We start from the raw sequence: 24,049 nt of genomic DNA, 5'->3' as shown, positions 1-24,049 counted from the left end.
CAACCTCCCTGCTTTCAGATGCTGCATCACCAGCTCGGGAGCCGGGCCCTCAAGCTGCCACTGCCACTGACTCCGGAGGCGACGAGCAGGAGGAAGCCAGACCATCCCTACCACCCTCAGTCGAGCCAGCCCCTCTGCAGACTGGGGAGACTACTTCCCTGGAGGGGAGCAGGGGGGAATGCTCTGAGGAGGAAGCAGTTCCAGGAACCAGCGGGCTGCAGCAACGCAAGGGGGGTAGGGAAGCTCGGGGGCCATCTCCCCGGAGGGCGAGTCAGGCCGCGAGTGCTGCTGCACAGAGCGCAGAAGAGGTGCGTGCCCTCACAGAAATGAGCGCCCAGGCTGGGCTGAGGCACACTGAGCTCATGGCTGCAATGGCAAGGATGCCTGAATCCATCGAGACACTGGCAAGAAGTGTCCAAGACTTCGGCGCAGCACAGGCAAGGAGTGCGCAGGACTTCGGGACAGCACTGGAAAGGACTGTCCAGGGCTTCGGGACAGCACTGGAAAGGACTGTCCAGGGCTTCACCGAAGCACTGGCACCTGCCACACAACTGCTGAGTGCTGCCACGTAGTCACTCGCTGGTCTAATGCAGACGCAGATCGAGGCCACGCGACCACTGACTGCTGCCACCCTCGCTGGATCAGGCAGGATTATCCGGGGCCCTTGCAGCACCACAGCAGGCCAGCAATCTGTGGACCATCAGATTGCTGCGCATGCTGCGGTGCTGCCCCGTCAGAGTGCCAGTGTGTCGGCCGACCAGGGAGCTGCTGTCCGCTCTCAGGATGACAGCATTCCTGATGCCACCGCTGGCACGTCTCCACTGCAGCTGCCACCACCTGCAGGACAGACTGCTTCCACCCATGCACAGATGGAGCAGTCAGTAGCCGGGCCCTCCAGGCCCAGAGGTCGTCCAGGCTGCCCCTCGGGCATCTGCGCTTTCGGACAGTCAGCAGGCCTCCCCCAGCCTTGCTGCAGCCACTCAGGTCCCATTACGGAGGAGCTGCAGGGAGGGAAGGGGCCAATCTCGCAAGAGAAGCAGATCACCATCAAGGGGGAAAAAGTAGAAGGTGCTGCTGAAACGTCTTATTTGTAGAAATCAAGGCCGAGGATGGTGGTCTGAATGTTAGTTATGTTTTGGACAGTCTCCCGGGTGTGTGAGTCACTTATGTGTCAGTGTGTTAGTTTTGCTTTCTGTTGCCATTGCTTTGTCTTGTTGGAAGGAAGCACATTTTGTACAATAAAAAACTTTCTTTATTTACAATGGTCATGTCTGCTATTTACATGCATTTTGCCCTTCACAGGCTTTGGGGTATCAGAATGGTTCCATTCCTCTTCTTGGAATGTCAGCATGCATTCCGTGAGAGGGGCCTAGAAGCGACTTCTGATCAGCCTCTGACGGGCGGCCCTTCCAGTTAGTGCCTCCCTCCCATCATGGTCCTCCTCCTCCTCTGCTGGTGCTTCAATGTCTGGTAGCATTGGCTGGGTCCATAGGATAGCGAGGTTATGCAGCATGCAACATACAACCACGAAGTGGGAGACTCGCTCATGCGAGTACTGCAGGGCTCCTCCGGAATGGTCCAGACAGCGGAACCGCTGCTTCAGCACGCCGATTGTGTGCTCCACAATGTTCCTCGTCGCTTGATGGCTCGCATTGTAGCGTTCTTCAGCAGGGGTGCTGGGCGAGCGGGGTCATCAGCCACGGGCACAGAGGATAGCCCTTGTCCCCGAGAAGCCAGCCTCCTGGGTGAGCCGGGGCCTCAAAGGTCTGCAATAGAAGTCTGGTGCAGGATGAAGGCGTCGTGGCTGCTGCCTGGGAACTGTGCATTCACTGCGAGGATCAGCTGTCGGTGGTCACAGACCAGCTGGACATTCAAGGAATGGAACCCCTTGCGGTTGCGGAACTCCTCTGGATTCAATACAGGCGCCCGCAAAGCCACGTGCGTGCAGTCAATGGCACCCTGCACCATGGGGAAGTCCACTATTGCTGCGAAGCCCTCTGCGCGCTCCCACTGCTTGTCTGGGGTCATTGGGAAGGAGATGTACTGCCGCCTCCTTTTAAACAGGGCATCAGTCACTTGACGGATGCAGCAATGCACCGCAAACTGCGAGATGTTGGCTATGTCCCCAGTTGCGGCCTGAAAGGAGCCGCTTGCGTAGAAGTTTAGGGCAACAGTCATCTTCACAGCCACCGACAGAGATGCCCTGCACCTTATCTGAGGCTGCAGATCTGGCTGAAGCAGGTGGCACAGCTCAGTCACCACCTCCTTTCTAAAGCGCAGTCTTCTGATACACTGCTCCTCCGACATGTTCAAGTAGGAAAACTGCTGTCGGAAAACCCTGGCAGCGTAAGGTCTGGTGTGGCAACGTCTGTTGGCCCTCCTCCGTCTGGCCATGCCTGCCCCTCTCTCCCTGCGTCTCTGTGCCCTTTCCAGATGATTTAGCAGCAGGACGTTCCCCTCCAATGCAGCCCCCATAATAAGTGCGCACAGAAAGTCTCCCGGTTTGATATGCTCACCAACAGCAAGGTGATGGTCAGAAGGCTGAAGTTCTTCTGCCAGCGCTGGCTCAGTGGTGAAATGGCTCTCGGTGTGCAGCTCAGCAACTCTCTCGAACTCTCGAAGAAGTTGTGCTCCAAAAATGGCTGCCGCTTTTATACCACAGCAATCCCCTTTAAAGAACGCCCCCCAGCCCGACAGCGACTGGGGAACGTTCCAGGTAAGCTGTCCTTATTAGCGCCAGGCGGAACCAGAGGGGCGCGCCACTGAATTTCCGGTCCGGGGCGCCCAAACGGCGTTGCACACGGAAATGACGTCATGATTTGCCTGCGCCCGTGAGTGGGCGCTAAGGTTTAGCACCGGCGCAAAATGTCCGCTCAATATGGGAAGAAGCGCAGGGTTCGCTGCGCCCGGGCGCTAGTTGGTTACTGCCCCACTTCTCGGCCTCTTTAGGCGCTAATGGGTGGCACAACCAACTGAATTTCTCCCCCTGTGTGTCATAACATGCTATGATTCTTTGCTGCAGATCAAGTTGTCTTCTGCATCATGGTCTATTCATGTAATGTCTGGATGACAGTGGATGTCAAATAAAGATGATTATATTATGCTACTTTTTTTTAATGTTTTCTAGGTTATTTTAGTTTTGGGAAGAAGGTGTGATCTATATTCCAAGTGTCTGCAGCTATATGACCATACATTATTTTATGTTAAACACTACGAATAGGCCACTGAAAGTGACACTAAAATATTCTTTACACATTTTTGAATTTAAAAAAAGGATTTCAGAAAAGAAAGGATATTTTATGAACTTAAAAATGCATTTTTATTAAATTTTGAGGTGCAGATTAGTCCAATAAAATTGCACATCTTGCTTACAATGGTGTCTGACGTGAAGGAATAGAGTACGAGGTGAGATTTTCTTAGACTACTGGGCGTACTCATATTGCCTGCTAATCCTTATGATGAGATCTTTATTGGTTCTAAAAATGCAATACATGTTGAAATTATGGGATAATTTTCTGACTTCACACTCCAGCGGGAGCTTTCATCTGTTGGAAACAAATGCTGGAAATTTGGGAACAGAATCTTTTTTCACCAGGTCTATCGTTTTCTCCCCACTACCAAATATTCCAATGACGGTGACTAGGCACTTATTGCAGCACTGTCTTCCATTCTGCTGTCACTGAAGAGACGGGACTGGCAGAATAACACCCCCGCCAGAAATGCTGCCTGTTCCACCTTTCATGTGACCAATGTAGAATATGTCTGCCTGTTGCACCAAACGTATGGATGTGAGGTCCTAATGCCAGCTTCGCAGAGCAGTGGATTGCCATTAGGAAAGCAGCTCCAGTGCAAATACCTGCATTATTTTTAAATTAAACTCTTTGACCAAAATGGCTGTCCCCCTCGATGGAGGTTAAAAGTGCTGCTCAATACAGGAAACTTTCTGATATCCGGCACTGACGGGACCGAGCTGGTGCCGTAACATCAAAAGTGCCGGACATACCAGAGTTAATGTTTAAACATACGAAACTCAGAAGCTCCGTGTGAATCAACAAACCCTGTTGCTTAGCAACAGCTTCAAAACAGTCAGCTGCAGCTGCAAGCATCTGTAGCTGAAGCTGTTGCTATAGCTACAGACCTTGCTTTTTTCCCCCCAGTCAAGCACTGCAACGAGAACTGAAAAAACATGTAGAAAACGGCTCCTGATTTTTTGCCGTTAGATCGAGTATTCCGGACATATAACCTCCGGATAAACCAAAGTTTCCTGTAGTTCTGAGCCCCTTCTGGGCCAATACACAGGGAGCGCCATGCATGGCACAGGCACCCACCCTCCATTATGAGATGAGGTTATCGGGGTACAGAAAGCAGAGAGTTGGAATAAACGGGTCTTTTTCCGAGTGGCAGGCAGTGACTACTGGGGTACCGCAGGGATCGTCCCTTGGACCCCAGCTATTCACAATATATATTAATGATCTAGACAAGGGAACTAGATGTAATATCTCCAAGTTTGCAGACGACACAAAGCTGGGTGGGCGTGTGTGCTGTGAGGAGGATGCTGAGAAACTCCAGTATGATTTGGACAGGTTGGGTGATTGGGCAGATGCATGGCAGATGCAGTATAATGTGGATAAATACGAGGTTATCCACCATGGTGTCAAAAACAGGAAGGCAGATTATTATCTGAACGGCAATAGATTGGGAGAAGGGGAAGTGCAACGAGACCTGGGTGTCCTTGTGCACCAGTCGCTGAAGGTAAGCATGCAAGTGCAGCAGGTGGTTAAGAAGGCAAATGGTATGTTGGCCTTCGTAGCGAGAGGGTTTGAGTACAGCAACAAGGATGTCTTGCTGCAGTTGTACAGGGCCTTGGTGAGACCACACCTTGAGTATTGTGTGCAGTTTTGGTTGCCTTATCTGAGGAAGGATGTTCTTGCCATGGAGGGAGTGCAGCGAAGATTCACCAGGCTGATACCTGGGATGGCAGGAATGACGTATGAGGAGAGATTGGGTCGATTGGGCTTATACTCATTGGAGTTTAGAAGAATGAGAGGGGATCTCATTGAAACTTATAAAGTTCTGACAGGACTGGACAGACTAGATGCAGGAAGGTTGTTCCCGATGGTCGGGGAGTCCAGAACCAGGGGTCACAGTCTAAGGATAAGGGGTAAGCCATTTAGGACAGAGATGAGGAGGAATTTCTTCACCCAGAGAGTGGTGAATCTGTGGAATTCTCTACCACAGAAGGCAGTGGAGGCCAATTCATTAAATACATTCAAGAAGGAGTTAGATATATTTCTTAAGGCTAAAGGGATCAAGGGATTTGGGGAGAAAGCAGGGACAGGGTACTGAATTTGGATGATCAGCCATGAGCTCATTGAATGACGGAGCAGGCTCGAGGGGCCGAATGGCCTACTCCTGCTCCTATCTTCTATGTTTCTATGTTACCTGCCTGGTGATGGGATGTGCTGAAACACTGCACACCCAGCAGTATAGCAGGAATTTTGGAAGCAATGTCTTTATGAAAATATTAAAGGGTTGAAAGCAGTCGCAGAGACACCTACTATATACTACTTTAATGCGAAATACAGGAAATGTTCCACAGGTGCAGATGGAATGCTTTCTTCCAAGTGGTGAGGTATTGCTTCGCAGTTCCAGTAATAAAGAACGGATAATAGATTTGGGCACTGCAGCTCTCGGATCCACCTTTCAGTGGAAGAAATGAGTTCATCGGATATATTGAGGATCAAATTCTCAACGAGTTCAAAAATACTAAAGTTCAGTTTGTCCATAATTGAGTCAGCAAATTTTGGTGACTTTTGTCCACATAATTCTGTGGGTCAGATAGAATTAGAATTCTGAACCACAATGTCCAAAAGAAGAAATTCTTTGTGTTCTTGTACCACGTGGCCAGACAAGAGAAAAGGATGCACTTAATGTGATTTAGTCTGTTTTTAAAAACATCAGGGTTTGTGGTTCAACCTTATCAGCATTATAACAGATGGCAGTCCTTTCATTATTCAGCATAGAAAAAGGTGTGTTTCACTTTTGAAGTAAAGAATGGCTATTCCACCATTTTGCATTACTATTGAACTTTTTAATTTTTATTCGTTCATGGGATGTGGGCATTGCTGGCAAGGCCAGCATTTATTGCCCATCCCTAATTGCCCTTGAGAAGGTTGGTGGTGAGCTCCCTTCTTGAACCGCTGCAGTCTGTGTGGTGAAGGTACTCCCACAGTGCTGTTAGGGAGGGAGTGTCAGGATTTTGAATCAGCAACGATGAAGGATTGGTGATATACTTCCAAGTCGGGATGGTGTGTGACTCGGAGGAGAACTTGGAGGTGGTGTTCCAATGCACCTGCTGCCCTTGTCTTTCTAGGTGGTAGAGGTCGCGGGTTTAGGAGGTGCTGCCGAAGGAGCCTTGGCGAGTTGCTGCAGTGCATCTTGTAGATGGTACACATTGTAGCCATGGTACGCCGGTGGTGGAGGGAGTGAATGTTTGAGGTGGTGGATGGGGTGCCAGTCAAGCGGGCTGCTTTGTTCTGGATGGTGTCGAGCTTCTTGAGTGTTGTTGGAGCTGCACTCATCCAGGCTGTACAGCAGGAAGCAATTTGTGCCAAATTGCAAGATGGATAATGTACCAAAGCTCTTAAACTGGTAGTAAAAAAAATACTTGCTGAAACACTGAATCATTGAGTTTTGGAGTCTTTATTTTTCCAGAGAACAGGAGCTTAGTACAGAGACTTCTCAGTATATGGTAAAGTCTGTTGGCCCAGCAGTGATTTCTTGCTCTGCCAGAGACTTTTAAAAATGTACACAGTATTTATGAAAGTAGGAACTAATTGCTGGAGCTTTATTTCTGTTGCGGTCTCTCCTCCATCTGAATCAATGAAACCTGTCTTAACAATGAGGAAAGATTTGGATAGTAGTCTCAACTTGTGGCTATCTTGATGGAATTGCATGAGATATGGATTGACCATTTGTTTAGTTTAAAGGTACAACTCCATAAAATAAATAAAATTTGTAAAGAATCCGTGGATGGTAAATGTTAAAGGAGCTCCATATGGTTGAAGTCTCTATTGGACAGAGTGCTAGCATAAATGAGGCTGCTTGATCTTAACCACAACTTTGTCTTTGAAAAGGGCTGATTTTCCTTGCCTCCCTCTGCCCCAGTTCGCTACAGAAGCAGCATGCCCAAAGTGCACTGCCCCTTTCCAACCCTAGAAGCATAGGTACTTCTTGTCCTAGGCCATTAGTACAGCCCAGCAACACCAGTAGTGCAGGCACATCCCCTCCCTCTGGCAGCACCTAGCACCTGCCAGAGGGGGCATGAAATTCAAGTATAGCTGTAAGCCTTAGAGATTGGGGCATATTGATGGAGGCCAGCAGCCAGAATGCCTCGATTATTTCCACCTCAAGGATGCTTAGAAGTAGAATTGAAAATTGGAACTTACTCCACTGTTTTTAGGCTGCCCTGGACCCCAGTAGCAGTCTGGGACAGGCCATTGTGCCATATTCACTGGCAGCTGTGCACTAAGATGCCTAGCAAACGTCCCTCCCGAAATATAACCCCCTTCTACTTATTTGCATTGATACATGGATATATGGCTAAAGCAGGCGTAGGCCCAGCATTCCTCCGCGCCCCCGCCCCATCCCCTCTCTTAAATCCCAGGGAAAGGTAAAAGAGGGCAGAGAACTGACAAATAGACTCGATGCTGCGTTTGGATTTCCTTTCCAATTTTTATACACAAGACTTAGCCAGTCTACAGGCTACAATTGGGCCATGCAAATGGTGGCTGCATTTATTGGCACCACAAGTGGGTTGGCCCAGATTTCTCATTGGTCCCCTTGGAGGACAAGACACACCCAACAGTTTGTCTGGAATGTGTAATTTGATCCTGCCTGCTGGAGAGTAATTCAAAGTCTGTGCAATGTGTAATTTGATCCAGTTATTGTCACCAGGACCTGCTAATGTGGAGGGTCACCTAGAATAGCAAGATAACTCTCATACGACCATGTACGGCCAGCCCTGTCGACCTCCCAGTCATCAGTTGAGTGACATAACATAAAATGCTGGAAATGCTCAGCAAGTCGGGCAGCAGCTGTGAAGAGAGAAGCGGAGTTAACGTTTCAGGTCGATGACCGTTCATCAGAATATGAAACGTTAACTCTGTTTCTCTTTCCGTAAACGCTGCTTGATTTGTTGAGTGAAATCCACAGTAGTGACTATTTTATATAATTTGAGCTCCAAGATTGATTTAGTGAGGCGTATTTCATTCACCGAGAACAGATGAGGGTGACGTCATTGCAAATGATACCACTAGCAGAACCATAGATTTTTAGCATGCGCTGAGAATGACCTCATCGCGTGGCCCAGCTCATGCACAGGATGACATCACGGGTCAACCGAAAACCGGAAGTACCTACACTGTCGCTAATCACTCTGTCAAACTAAACACTGGGTGAGTGCTGCGGTGACTGATGGGGCATTGTGTGTGGGTCACGGATTGTTAATAGGTTTATTGGGTATGAAGTAAATAGTGACAGTGTCATGACTTCCGGATTTTATCCTGTACAATGATGTCACTTGCCGCACATGCACTGGGCTTTCCGAGAAATCAACTCCCTGCCATTCATGGTCAAGAGTGTGATCCAGGTCTTGGGGGAGAACATGGTGCAGGTGTGGGGGTGGTGTTGGAAGATGTAATCCACGTCTAACAGAGGGGGGAGAACGTGAGCCGTCTTTCCATCTGGATCACGTTCTCGCTCTCAACCCCCCACCACCAACACTTTTAGACCTGGATCACATTCTTTCCCATCCCCACTGTTCTCTCCATGGTCTCTTTCTCTCTCCCCCCCCCCCCCCGGCTGCCCTCTGAGTTCCTGACCTTCAACCCCCCCCCCCTGGTATGAGAAGTGTGGAAGGTGGGTACTTGGAGACAGTTGGCATATGGGGGCAGTGGAGGAATAATAGTTTCCTCTTACTGAGCTGAGATATGTAGGTAGCACACTTGTGATTAATTAAAGTATTTACATTTTCTAAATGTCAACTAAATAAGAGGCGATGGTAATTAGATCTTTCTGTTTAGCTGAGAAGCTTTCAAAATTTAGATTGTTTATCTTGTTTGGAAGAAACACTCAATTTAATTGATAATGTGAATAGTTTTTCTAATTGTGTCTTGGATTGGGAATTAGTCAGGTTAGTGCATTATTAGCACCTGCCCAACTGGGTGTGCAAATACTGCATGATCTTGCTTCATTTAAATATTGTTGCCAAGCATGTTTTTAATGTATATTTGCAGAGGTTGTTCGGGGTTCAGAATTATTTGGCAATAACCAGTGTATGGCATTGAGGGTAGGAAACTGAGTTTGTGGCCAAGTGATGGAGTGGTGCAGCATTCCATGTTTGATGGCTGGTGAAGTGCAGGAGGAGCAAAATGAGTTGCTAACGAGCAGGAGATTCGCTCTCAAACACATTAAGGAAAGAAAGAAATAAAAACACAAAATGCTGGCAATGCTTAGCAGGTCAGGCAGCATCTGTGTAGAGAGAAACTGGGTTAACGTTTCAGGTTGATGACCTTTTGTCAGAACTGGCAAAAGTTAGAGATGTAACAGGTTTTAAGCAAGTACAGGGGGGAGGGAAGGCCTGAGATAGGGTGGAAGGCAGGAGAGATTATTTTTATTCATTTATGGGATGTGGGCGTCGCTGGCAAGGCCAGCATTTATTGTCCATCCCTAATTGCCCCTGAGAAGGTGGTGGTGAGCCGCCTTCTTGAACCGCTGCAGTCCGTGTGGTGAAGGTACTCCCACAGTGCTGTTAGGGAGGGAGTTCCAGGATTTTGACCCAGCGACGATGAAGGATCGGCGATGTACTTCTAAGTCAGGATGGTGTGTGACTTGGAGGGGAACTTGGAGGTGGTGATGTTCCCATGCGCCTGCTGCCCTTGTCCTTCTAGGTGGAAGAGGTCGTGGGGTTTGGGATGTACTGCCGAAGAAACCTTGGCGAGTTGCTGCAGTGCATCTTGTAGATTGTACACACTGCACCCATGATACGCCAGTGGTGGAGGGGTTGCCAATCAAACGGACTGCTTTGTCCTGGATGGCGTCTAACTTCTTGAGTGTTGGAGCTGCACTCATTCAGGCAAGTGGAGAGTATTCCATCACACTCCTTACTTGTGCCTTGTACAGTAGATGGTGGAAAGGCTTTGGGGAGTCGGGAGGTGAGACACTCGCCGCAGAATACCGAGCCTCTGACCTGCTCTTGTTGCCACAGTATTTATATGGCTGGTCCAGTTAAGGTTTTGGCCAATGGTGACCCCCAGGATGTTGATTGTGGGGGATTCGGCGATGGTAATGCCGCTGAATGCCAAGGGACAGTGGTTAGACTCTTGCTTGTTGGAGATAGTCATTACCTGGCACTTCTGTGGCGTGACTGTAACCTGCCACTTATCAGCCCAAGCCTGAATGTCATACAGGTCTTGTTGCATGCGGGCATGGACTGCTTCATTATCTGAGGAGTTGTGAATGGCGCTGAACACTGTGCAGTCATCAGCGAACATCTGCATTTCTGACCTTATGTTGGAGGGAAGGTCATTGATGAAGCAGCTGAAGATGGTTGAGCCTAGGACACTGCCCTGAGGAACTACTGCAGCGATGTCCTGTGGCTGTGATGATTGACTTTCAACCACCACAACCATCTTACTTTGTGCTAGGTATGACTCCAACCAGTGGAGAGTTACACCACCCCACCACCCCCCCACCTCCCCACCCCGCTTCCCATTGACTTCAGTTTTACTAGGGCTCATTGGTGGCACACTCGGTCAAATGCTGCCTTGATGTCAAGGGTAGTCACTCTCACCTCACCTCTGGAATTCAGCTCCTTTGTCCATGTTTAGACCAAGGCTGTAATGACGTCAGGAGCCAAGTGGTCTTGGCGGAATCCAAACTGGGCAACAGTGAGCAGGTTATTGGTGAGTAAGTGCCACTTGATAGCTCTGTTGATGACACCTTCCATCACTTTGCTGATGATTGAGAGTAGACTGATGGGGCAGTAATTGGCAGGATTAGATTTGTCCTGCTTTTTGTGGACAGGACATACCTGGGCAGTTTTCCACATTGTTGGATAGATGCCAGTGTTGGAGCTGTACTGGAACCGCTTGGCTAGAATCGCGGCTAACTTAGAAACATAGAAGATAGGAGCAGGAGTAGGCCATTCGGCCCCTCGAGCCTGCTCCGCCATTCAATGAGCTCATGGCTGATCATCCAAATTCAGTACCCTGTCCCTGCCTTCTCCCCATATCCCTTGATCCCTTTAGCCTTAAGAAATATAGCCAACTCCTTCTTGAATATATTTAATGAATTGGCCTCCACTGCCTTCTGTGGTAGAGAATTCCACAGGTTCACCACTCTCTGGGTGAAGAAATTCCTCCTCATCTCTGTCCTAAATGGCTTACCCCTTATCCTTCGACTGTGACCCCTGGTTCTGGACTCCCCGACCATCGGGAACATCCTTCCTGCATCTAGTCTGTCCAGTCCTGTTAGAATTTTATACGTTTCAATGAGATCCCCTCTCATTCTTCTAAACTCCAGCGAGTATAAGCCCAATCGACCCAATCTCTCCTCATACGTCATTCCTGCCATCCCAGGTATCAGTCTGGTGAATCTTCGCTGCACTCCCTCCATGGCAAGAACATCCTTCCTCAGATAAGGCGACCAAAACTGCACACAATACTCAAGGTGTGGTCTCACCAAGACCCTGTACAACTGCAGCAAGACATCCTTGTTCTTGTACTCGAACCCTCTCGCTACGAAGGCCAACATACCATTTGCCTTCTTAACCGCCTGCTGCACCTGCATGCTAGTTCTGGAGCACAAGTCTTCAGCACGATAGCCAGGATGTTGTCAGGGCCCGTAGCCTTTGCTGTATCCAGTGCGCTTAGCCATTTCTTGATATCACGTGGAATGAATCGAATTGGCTGAAAACTGGCTTCTGTGATGGTGGGGACTTCAGGAGTAGGCCGATATGGATCATCCACTCAGCACTTCTGGCTGAAGAAGGTTGCAAATGCTTCAACCTTGTCTTTTGCACTCACGTGCTGGGCTCCAGCATCATTTAGGATGTGGATATCCATGGAGCCTCCTCCTCCTTTCAGTTGTTTAATGGTCCACTACTATTCATGACTGGATGTGGCAGGACTGCAGAGCTTTGATCTGATCTGTTGATTGCGGGATCGCTTAGCCCTGTCCATAGCATGCTGCTTTCGCTTTTTAGCATGCATGTAATCCTGTGTTGCAGCTTGCCCTCTTGGTTTCAGTGGCTGGTCTCTTCCTGCCACTACCAGGGAATAGGACCTCCCTCTGTGCTTTGACTTCCTGGACCAGGACTTCCAGGGAAGCATCCGAGAACCTGGGCCCAGCCTTCTGGCGTTGTGACTGCATCGTTCCTTGCACCCTCATAAAAGTCTTCGATAGATAACAATAGCCACCTCTCCCAACCATATGTAAGCCTCCTCCAACAACCTTCAACTGTGTGTGCAAGGCTCCTTTAAATATCTGAGCTGATCAGCAGTCATCGGTGATGTCCTCAAACCCGCTCCAGTTAATTGGCCGGGAAACCCGCATGACTGTTTCAATTGATCCAGTTCAGTTAACCGTGCAGTGCAGACCGCGCTGTTGAAAATGTTGTGATGGTGACCCGCGACACTGCCCTCCCACACCTGCCCCGACTCCAAGGTAAACATTCCAGCCTGTGCTTCTGTTTATAAAGCCAAGGATCCTATATGCTTTTTAGCAGCCTTATCAACTTGTCCTGCCACAATCAAAGATTTGTGTATGGGAACCCCCACGCCTCTGTTCATGCGCCCCCTTTAAAATTGTACCATTTAGTTTATATTGCCTCCTCAATTTTCCTTCTAAAATGCATTACTTCATACTTCCCTGCATTAAATTTCATCTGTTATGTGCTAATTTCACTAGTTTGTCTATGTCCTCCTCCAGTCTGGTTCTATCCTCCTCACTATTTATTACATTTCCAAGTATTATCTTAAAACCTGAGTGAAAACTTAAGAGTACTGTGTGCGGTTTTGGGCTCCACACTACAGGAAGAATATGGAGCCTGCAGAGAGGGAACAATGCAGATTCACTAGGATGCTACTTAGTATAAAGAATTAGAAATACGAAGAAAGAATTGAATTCTAAATGATTTGAAAACAAGCTGGAACATGAATTTTAGAAGCTATTTTGTGGTAAAGCTAAACTAAAACTATTGGGCCATAATTTGCTGTAGCTGGCGAATGAATGGCACCCATGGCTCGTTAGATTTGCCCATGCCCATTTAATTTCGATGACCTTTTTGCACGATAAGTTGCTATAAGTTAGAAATCTAAACGACACAGAGCCCTTTACAGGGCAAGCAACTGTGTGTCTCCTTAACCACTCAGAATGAGGTATTGTTAATGAACCGCGCCGAGTCTGAACCAGGAAGTGTAAGTTAGAATAGCGAGTTCAGTCTCAAATCAGGTACAGAAAGCGAAACAGAGAGGGAAAGAAAGATCGGATTAAGAGAAAGAGAGACAGAAAGAAAAAGTTAAAAATATTAAATTAAAAAAAAATCTCCAACAACAATTAAAATTGGAAGGATTGCGACTCCACACTGATAAAAGTTTAATTTTTAGTGCCAGAGAGTTTGTTTGGCAGTAATTAAAACTTATAATGCCATTAAAAAGAGTACTTAGACTGAAATGGACAAGCCCTAACTCTCTGTGGTCAGTTTAAGAAAGGGGGAAAAATTGGGTTGATTTGCGCCTAACGGGAGGTTAGCGGCGGCGGTAGCCAGTAGCGCCCCGCGGCGCTGCGCTGCCAGCGATTACTTCATTGCCATTCGCAACGCCTCGGCCGCAAACTTGTGTTGCGCCCCCTGACCTATCGCCGGACGATATGTCCGACAGGGTCAGGGTGGTGTCTTTGTAGCCACCGCCGCGCTACTTAAAGGGCAGGTATCAAGCGGCCATTTTATTTTTGGCTGACAGCCAGCACCTGCCGCCTTCCCCTTTTTTCTTTGGGGTGCCGGCCACGATTGCTCAGTGCCAGGCGGTTTTCCTGGCACCCCACTCCCCGGTGGTCCAGCAAGGCCCCGGTGCACACAGTGCAAGGCCCCTCCCCTTTAATCAGGGAAGGAAGGCCTGCAATACCGCAGCGCTACATGTTGATGTGAGTGGCGCTGTTGCACATAGTGCCGAGATATTCAGTTTAGCGGCCCAGGAAGGAGGTGGAGCGCTTCAGGCGATGTTAGTGCCCCAAAAGGGGCAAAACCGAATTTTTCCCCCAAAGTCTTGCATTTATATACAGGAAACTTTGGTTTATCCGGAGGTTGTATGTCCGGAAACCTCGATCTACCGGCAGAAATCAGGAGCCGTTTTGTTAGGTTTATTTTCTTCTCGTGGCTTTGTTTTCAACAGTCGGGCTCTGGAAAGTCTCTCTGAAGCTGTTGCTAAGCTACAGAGACGCTTCCAAGGTACGGGCCGACTGTTTACAAGCTGTTGCTAAGCAACAGTGTTGTCAGATACGGAGATGAAAACCTCCGTATGCTTCAATATTAACTTTGTATGTCCGGCAGTTTTGATAGATCGGCAACAGCTCGGTCCCATCGGTGCCGGCTATAACAAAGTTTCCTGTAGCGCCTTTCACCACCTGAGGACATTCCAAAGCGTTTTACAGTCAATTAAGTACTTTTGAAGTGTAGTCACTGTTGTAATGTAGTAAACACGGCAGCCAATTTGTGCACAGCAAGCTCCCACAAACTGCAATGAGATAATGACCAGATAATCTGTTTTTGTGATGTTGATTGAGGGATAAATATGGGCCAGGACACCGGGGAAAACTCCCCTGCTCTTCTTTGAAATAGTGCCATGGGACCTTTGACGTCCACCTGAGAGAGAAGATGGTTCCTCGGTTTAACGTCTCATCTGAAAGACGACACCTCTGATAGTGCAGCATTCCCTCAGCACTGCAATGGAGTGTCAGCCTAGATTTTTTTCTTTTGTGTGACTCGAACCCACAACCTTCTGAATAGTCCCTATTTATGATGCGAGTACAGGAACTTCACGCCATTCAATACACTTGAATGGGAAACCAGACAGCGAGATGTCGTTTTTCAGTAGTTTACGGAGGAGCGGCGGATCTCAGACAGCAACTTCGAGATTTTCACGTTTAACTGTGCATCTGCACTCGCCTGAAGTTGCTGTCCGATTTGCGCATAAATAATGGTGAGCGCCGTTAGCCTCATGGTTATTTTTACAATAAATTCTGGCCCATTGTGTTTTTTCCCCACTTCAGACAGAGAGAGAGAGAGAGAGTCAGATAGAGGTAACGATGTTGGTTAGAGCACCTTTGCTTTATTTTGTCTATATTAAGAATTCAAGAACAGTAGTGTTTCCAGGAATGTTTCCTTTCCTCAGTGGAAAAGTCAAAGTACGTCTTTGCTAAGGATGTAATAGCACTCTTTATTTTTTCACAATTTGAACAAATAGAACAAATTTACAAGATTTTTGAGGTAATGTCTCAGAACAAAATATTAAAACTATTTTTACTTTATAGGCAGGGGGATGATTATAACATCTGTGCGTTATTTTGTTTATACTGAGAATTCGAATAGAATCATGGTTTCCATAAAGGTTTGTTTATACAGCTGTGCTAATTATATATTCACCCCAGTAGCTTCTCCTTTGAGTAGCATAACCTCCGATTCAGTGAGCAGTGCAATGCAAGAACTGCCAGTTTAGCGTTCTATATAAAAATCCGTGTATCAGCATGCATTTCCTATCCATCATGCTTCAGCCATCATACATTGTCAGTTGGCTCAAAGTAAGACAGTGGCAAATCAGAACTGAGGACTGTAGAAATCAAAAATGAGGAAGCTGAAGACGACCAAATTGAATGACCAGTCAGGAGAACCTAGCAATGAAAGAAAGCAGAAGGAGAACAAATTAAATCGTTCAATATATTTTACGAGATTATTTTGCTTGCCATTTTTCCCCCTCGGCTTGTTGACTGCATTATGAATGGTTTTGTTGAGGTAAATCGGCAAATATTTGTTTCCACTGACTTGAGTTGGTAACTGAAAGAACAAAACGAGAGGTTAGAAGAATTTTTTAAGTGGAGAGGTGGAACAGTAGTGGAAACCGAATTAATAATAGCTTTGAAATGGGAAGAATACAATAACAATTTGGAATCCGTGTGGGGAAAGTGGGGCGCATGGATTAAGTTCAGCTGACACAGGTGTAATCATAGAATGATCTAACACAGAAGGAGGCCATTCGGCCCATCGTGCCTGTGCCGCAGTGACAGGCCAAGTGCCCTCCTTTTATGCTGTAAAATTCTATAGTCTATAAAATAAAGGTGAAAAAAGTTACATATTTCACAGAAACATGATTAAACTAAACAGTAAAATTTGTCTTTTTTGTCTTTGAATATCTTTTTTAATGTTTTACTTGACAGCCTCCACCTCTGAAACAGAGGCTTGGATTTTTTGTTTTGCTCCACAGCTGTCGTTGCGAAAAGAGAGACTGCAGTGTTAGCATTGGCAGCGCGCACAGCTTTCCAGCGCGCACCACTCGGAATCTCCCTGCAAGTGGAAGTGTATTTCTCTTTGATGGTATAAAAGCTTTTTTGTGTTTCTTTGAATTCCCCACCGCTCTTTAGATTGTTTGAAAACAAAATGTAGAGCAAATGTTCTTTAGGTAGTTTTTGATTTATCAGCTGCTTAAATTGTTAGTTCAGACGACAGCACAAGTAAGAGAGAACCAACTAGCCAACAAGAGAGGACGAGAAAGGAATGAAAGGGCTTTTTCGATCAAATGTACTTTATTTTGTTAAAATTTATTAATAATTATTTAGATGCTTAGAATTTGAAAACAATGATTAGTAGAATATTTTAGTTAAAAGAATATTTCATTTCCCCAGTGCTTTGCTCATTCTGTGAACTAATTTCTGAGGTGTTGTTCCCCCACCCCTCCCCCCAACAAAAACAAACCAGAATTGAAATCTGAAATCGTTTTCAGTTAATCATTTCACAAAAACACAGGCTAATTATGGCTAGCTATGCTTTGTTTATACTTTCTGTAGTGCATGTAACCGTTCCACCTTTAAGAGAACTATTTTAAGGGTTGCACTACTTTATCTTGGCTGCTGTATACTGTAATACCGGTGGTGACCACACCAGTATATAAGTGCTGTGTAATGATTTATTGGGCAGTTCAGCCCGGACCTTCGACTAGTAAAGACCTGTTAAAAGTTACTCTTGTGGTCTGTGTAGTAATTCTCATTATAACACACAGACTTAACACTTTCAGAACAAAAAGATTCTGGCTAATGCAGTTGTGTGAATAAGGGAAAACAAAGGGCAAGAATTTTGAAACGGCTATTGAGTAGAAATATTTCAGATGAAAACTATTATCAACACTTCCTGCAGTGCAGTCAAACTTCAGGACCCACCCCATTGCAGCTAAACACCATGACCCCTTCTCAGTGCCACTAAACACCAGGTACATATCTCTAGGCTGGTACATAATGGGGTGGAAATTGGACCCAAAATTGGATCGGACCATCTTTCAGGCGTCCCTGGCGGCAGCCTAAAACAGCCGTTGGGATCCTTCCAGATATAAATGAGGCCTAAAGCCTGTTTTAGGCCCCTTTGCACTGTGTGGGGCAGACGTTCGGCCTGCCTTGCTCTGGATTCGCCAACAGCGACCAACAAAAGGTGATTTTTAAAAAGAAATATAATTTTAAAAAGTGTTCTTGTGAAGCCAGGAGGAGATGGGCCCACTCTCCTGTTCTCGTACCCGGCCCCAGTACTTACCTGAGAGTCGCTGCCGGCGAGGAAAGTGGCCTGTGGAGCCGCCGGCAGCTCACCCACACTCTTTAAATGAGGCCTCTTGCCTCCCCGTGTGAGTGCACATTGCAGCCTTTGCGCCGAAACTGGCCGCTATTGAATTTTCACCTCCATGCCACTCATTTTGCTTTGTATACTGGACTAAAAATGGTTAGACTGATGATAGCAGATATAAAATTGACGAACACGTACTAATAATCATGATTAAGGCCACTAATTTAAAATTTTCATAGAAGAATGGGCAGAATTGTAGAAATCAGATCCTGAAAAACCAGTAAAAGTCCTAGAATATCATGTAATAAAAAATGCAATTTCACGTTCACTAAATCAATAACCGTAATAATACATTGTACGTTACATGACATAATATCCCTTTTAACTATAAAACAGAATATTGTCCAACTCTTCTATCTCCACGGCATTGCTCATGGGAAGTTGCAATTAATTTAAAAGTTTGTAATGAATTCTACATGCAGTGTTATTGTGATGGAATTTATTGGATATGGAAATGCTATGAGGGAGGTGCTGGAAGTATTGGGAAGGGAGTTGGGGAGATGTGGTATGTAGGATGAGGGGTGTAATTAATAGGAGAAGGATGAGAGGATGGCTGTAGAAAGTTTAATATTTGTGAATTATAAGAGATGCTATGAAAGTAAATTTTGCATGGAGGTCATTAATAGTCAGAATAAAAAGTATTAATTATTTCTGTGGTTAGTAGATGTGGAAAATGTTTTGAGTGTAGAATGTAAAAGAAATTGTGCTTTGCTCGGTGCACTTTATATTAAAATAAAATAAACAGATGTGCTAAATATAGGAAATGCTGTGCTAAATAGCTGACTATTGTTACACATTTTTGAATTTGGTGTTTATGTTTAGGAACAGCTAATTTGTATGACATTGATTGGAATGGGTCTACATTAGTCTCTGAGCTAAAGCGAAGACCGGATTCACAGATACAAGATGGCAAATTGAGACGGCAGAATTGCCCAACAATGCTGCAAGAAATGCTTAATATTAAAATAGGAGATTGAATTAGTTACCTCTTCATCTTCTAAACACATTTTTTTGTGTTGAGTCAACCTGCTTGATCTCGTCCATGCCAATGGCGTTAAGATTATGCTCTGTGTACGTGTTCAGTAAGCTGTCTAGCATGAGGCCTCTGAGCCACACTGTATGAAGATACTCTGCTGCCTTGTCTTCAGTCCCGATGCAAACAATTGCAAAATCTAATGAGAATTCAGCCTGTTGCAGGAGGATGAGACCAGACCACCATTTTAGTGTCTCAGTGATTTTTTTATAGAAGTGTGACCAGCAAAGTTCTAAAACCAAATAAATGAAAAGCTTTTTGAGCTGGGAGATGGAAATAGCACGACAAGGGAGAGAAGTGAACCACACGTTGGAATCAGGACTAGGGAGAGAATGAACCACACGTTGGAATGAGGACTCGGGAGAGAAGTGAACCACACGTTGGAATCAGGACTAGGGAGAGAAGTGAACCACACATTGGAATCTGGACTAGGGAGAGAAGTGAACCACACGTTGGAATCAGGACTAGGGAGAGAAGTGAACCACACGTTGGAATCTGGACTAGGGAGAGAATGAACCACACGTTGGAATCGGGACTAGGGAGAGAAGTGAACCACACGTTGGAATCGGGACTAGGGAGAGAAGTGAACCACACGTTGGAATCGGGACTAGGGGGAGAAGTGAACCACACGTTGGAATCTGGACTAGGGAGAGAATGAACCACATGTTGGAATCAGGACTAGGGAGAGAAGTGAACCACACGTTGGAATCGGGACTAGGGAGAGAAGTGAACCAGACGTTGGAATCAGGACTAGGGAGAGAATGAACCACACGTTGGAATCAGGACTAGGGAGAGAAGTGAACCACACGTTGGAATCGGGACTAGGGAGAGAAGTGAACCACACGTTGGAATCGGGACTAGGGAGAGAAGTGAACCATACGTTGGAATCAGGACTAGGGAGAGAAGTGAACCACACGTTGGAATCAGGACTAGGGAGAGAAGTGAACCACACGTTGGAATCAGGACTAGGGAGAGAAGTGAACCACACGTTGGAATCAGGACTAGAGAGAGAAGTGAACCACACGTTGGAATCAGGACTAGGGAGAGAAGTGAACCACACGTTGGAATCAGGACTAGGGAGAGAAGTGAACCATACGTTGGAATCAGGACTAGGGAGAGAATGAACCACACGTTGGAATCGGGACTAGGGAGAGAATGAACCACACGTTGGAATCGGGACTAGGGGGAGAATGAACCACACGTTGGAATCGGGACTAGGGGGAGAAGTGAACCACACGTTGGAATCGGGACTAGGGAGAGAAGTGAACCACACGTTGGAATCAGGACTAGGGAGAGAAGTGAACCACACGTTGGAATCAGGACTAGGGAGAGAAGTGAACCACACGTTGGAATCAGGACTAGGGAGAGAAGTGAACCACACGTTGGAATCGGGACTAGGGAGAGAAGTGAACCACACGTTGGAATCGGGACTAGGGAGAGAAGTGAACCACACGTTGGAATCGGGACTAGGGAGAGAATGAACCACACGTTGGAATCAGGACAAGGGAGAGAATGAACCACACGTTGGAATCGGGACTAGGGGGAGAAGTGAACCACACGTTGGAATCGGGACTAGAGAGAGAATGAACCACACGTTGGAATCAGGACTAGGGAGAGAAGTGAACCACACGTTGGAATCGGGACTAGGGAGAGAATGAACCACACGTTGGAATCAGGACTAGGGAGAGAAGTGAACTACACGTTGGAATCGGGACTAGGGAGAGAAGTGAACCAGACGTTGGAATCAGGACTAGGGAGAGAAGTGAACCACACGTTGGAATCAGGACTAGGGAGAGAAGTGAACCAGACGTTGGAATCAGGACTAGGGAGAGAAGTGAACCACACGTTGGAATCAGGACTAGGGAGAGAATGAACCAGACGTTGGAATCGGGACTAGGGAGAGAAGTGAACCACACGTTGGAATCAGGACTAGGGAGAGAAGTGAACCACACGTTGGAATCGGGACTAGGGAGAGAATGAACCAGACGTTGGAATCGGGACTAGGGGGAGAATTGAACCACACGTTGGAATCGGGACTAGGGAGAGAATGAACCACACGTTGGAATCAGGACTAGGGAGAGAAGTGAACCACACGTTGGAATCAGGACGAGGGAGAGAAGTGAACCACACGTTGGAATCAGGACTAGGGAGAGAAGTGAACCACACGTTGGAATCGGGACTAGGGAGAGAATGAACCAGACGTTGGAATCGGGACTAGGGAGAGAATGAACCACACGTTGGAATCAGGACTAGGGAGAGAAGTGAACCACACGTTGGAATCAGGACTAGGGAGAGAAGTGAACCACACGTTGGAATCGGGACTAGGGAGAGAAGTGAACCACACATTGGAATCCGGACTAGGGAGAGAAGTGAACCACACGTTGGAATCCGGACTAGGGAGAGAAGTGAACCACACGTTGGAATCAGGACTAGGGAGAGAATGAACCACACGTTGGAATCGGGACTAGGGAGAGAAGTGAACCACACGTTGGAATCGGGACTAGGGGGAGAAGTGAACCACACGTTGGAATCAGGACTAGGGAGAGAAGTGAACCACACGTTGGAATCGGGACTAGGGAGAGAATGAACCACACGTTGGAATCCGGACTAGGGAGAGAAGTGAACCACACGTTGGAATCGGGACTAGGGAGAGAATGAACCACACGTTGGAATCGGGACTCTGGAGAGAAGTGAACCACACGTTGGAATCGGGACTAGGGAGAGAATGAACCACACGTTGGAATCAGGACTAGGGAGAGAATGAACCAGACGTTGGAATCGGGACTAGGGAGAGAATGAACCACACGTTGGAATCAGGACTAGGGAGAGAAGTGAACCACACGTTGGAATCAGGACTAGGGAGAGAAGTGAACCACACGTTGGAATCGGGACTAGGGAGAGAAGTGAACCACACGTTGGAATCCGGACTAGGGAGAGAAGTGAACCACACGTTGGAATCAGGACTAGGGAGAGAAGTGAACCACACGTTGGAATCAGGACTAGGGAGAGAATGAACCACACGTTGGAATCGGGACTAGGGAGAGAAGTGAACCACACGTTGGAATCGGGACTAGGGGGAGAAGTGAACCACACGTTGGAATCAGGACTAGGGAGAGAAGTGAACCACACGTTGGAATCGGGACTAGGGAGAGAATGAACCACACGTTGGAATCCGGACTAGGGAGAGAAGTGAACCACACGTTGGAATCAGGACTAGGGAGAGAATGAACCAGACGTTGGAATCAGGACTAGGGAGAGAATGAACCACACGTTGGAATCAGGACTAGGGAGAGACGTGAACCACACGTTGGAATCAGGACTAGGGAGAGAAGTGAACCACACGTTGGAATCAGGACTAGGGAGAGAAGTGAACCACACGTTGGAATCAGGACTAGGGAGAGAATGAACCAGACGTTGGAATCAGGACTAGGGAGAGAATGAACCACACGTTGGAATCAGGACTAGGGAGAGACGTGAACCACACGTTGGAATCAGGACTAGGGAGAGAAGTGAACCACACGTTGGAATCGGGACTAGGGAGAGAAGTGAACCACACGTTGGAATCGGGACTAGGGAGAGAAGTGAACCACACGTTGGAATCAGGACTAGGGAGAGAAGTGAACCACACGTTGGAATCGGGACTAGGGGGAGAAGTGAACCACACGTTGGAATCGGGACTAGGGAGAGAAGTGAACCACACGTTGGATTCAGGACTAGGGAGATAAGTGAACCACACGTTGGAATCAGGACTAGGGAGAGAAGTGAACCAGACGTTGGAATCGGGACTAGGGAGAGAAGTGAACCAGACGTTGGAATCGGGACTAGGGAGAGAAGTGAACCAGACGTTGGAATCGGGACTAGGGAGAGAAGTGAACCACACGTTGGAATCAGGACTAGGGAGAGAATGAACCAGACGTTGGAATCGGGACTGGGGGAGAAGTGAACCACACGTTGGAATCGGGACTGGGGGAGAAGTGAACCACACGTTGGAATCAGGACTAGGGAGAGAATGAACCACACGTTGGAATCGGGACTAGGGAGAGAAGTGAACCACACGTTGGAATCAGGACTAGGGAGAGAAGTGAACCACACGTTGGAATCAGGACTAGGGAGAGAAGTGAACCACACGTTGGAATCGGGACTAGGGCGAGAAGTGAACCACACGTTGGAATCAGCCCATTCGGGGTAAATAAAGAAATTTACGTGCAGTAGAATTAATTTGGGATCATTCTAATAAATTTGAATATTGCTGAGCAGTAGCAGACATGCGCCGACAGGGAAATTTTGCAGAAAATAAGTGTTCTGGTTACAATGGATGTATTACACAAGACACACACTAACAACTCCTGTGGCATTACTTACAGTAAGCCACAGTTACATTATTTTAAGGAAAGGACTGTTATGTTATCTAGGCAATTTACTTATTAAAGACGAGCACTGTCTTTAATAAAAGTTAATTTCGATAGGAGTGACTTAAAACTAAATGCATGGCCACTGGCACCAATCTTAATATAAACAAATGGCTAGAAATCGCATCCCCACTGTTGGCTTTTATATAAGTAAAATGAGAATGCAATTTATAGGTATTAAGATCGGGGAGACTCATTTTTAAAAGCCAGTACTGGGAATGGGTCGGCTTGCAGTAGGGTTCCCCCTGAATGGGGCCCAAAAGTTAAGGAATGCACCTGGGAGGTGGGAGAATTGGTGGAGGGGCTGGTGGGGGTGGGCTGAGAAGTGAAGGGCTGGGCTTGTGAATGGATTGAGTAGCAGTGGGTTCGTCCTCTTGCGAGGCTAGGGATTTGAAAAAAAATTGCTGCTGGGCGTGGGGTTAAAATTGGGGAACAGGAGCGGGAAACATTCGAAGGGAAACAAATTATTAAATTTAAAATAAAATGTAAAATGTAAATTAACTTGCCTGACTTGGGAAATTGCTAAAACAAAATGGCAGACAGAGTTCAATGCATCATGACACAGCACTACCAGGAGTGGGAAGGCTGAATACTGTAGTAGGTGTTTGTGTTACCTATTGGATGTAATAGAGGCAGGCCTGTACAATACTTTTGATGATGCATTTTACAATG

The 24,049-nt window shown here is 46.9% G+C and overlaps 1 protein-coding gene across 7 annotated transcripts in view; it reads left to right on the top strand.

Annotated features, from left to right (window-relative positions):
- LOC147112989 (sodium/calcium exchanger 1-like) overlaps positions 1 to 24,049 on the top strand; it is a 334,193-nt gene that overhangs the window by 61,417 nt on the left and 248,727 nt on the right. The window lies entirely within an intron of this gene.

Source organism: Somniosus microcephalus, chromosome 9, assembly GCF_052327205.1.
Source record: "Somniosus microcephalus isolate GS21.2 chromosome 9, FLI_Smic_1.0, whole genome shotgun sequence".
Classification (NCBI taxonomy): Eukaryota; Metazoa; Chordata; class Chondrichthyes; order Squaliformes; family Somniosidae; genus Somniosus; species Somniosus microcephalus.
Note: the sequence above shows the minus strand (reverse complement) of the source record. Positions and strands in the feature narration are given on the sequence as shown.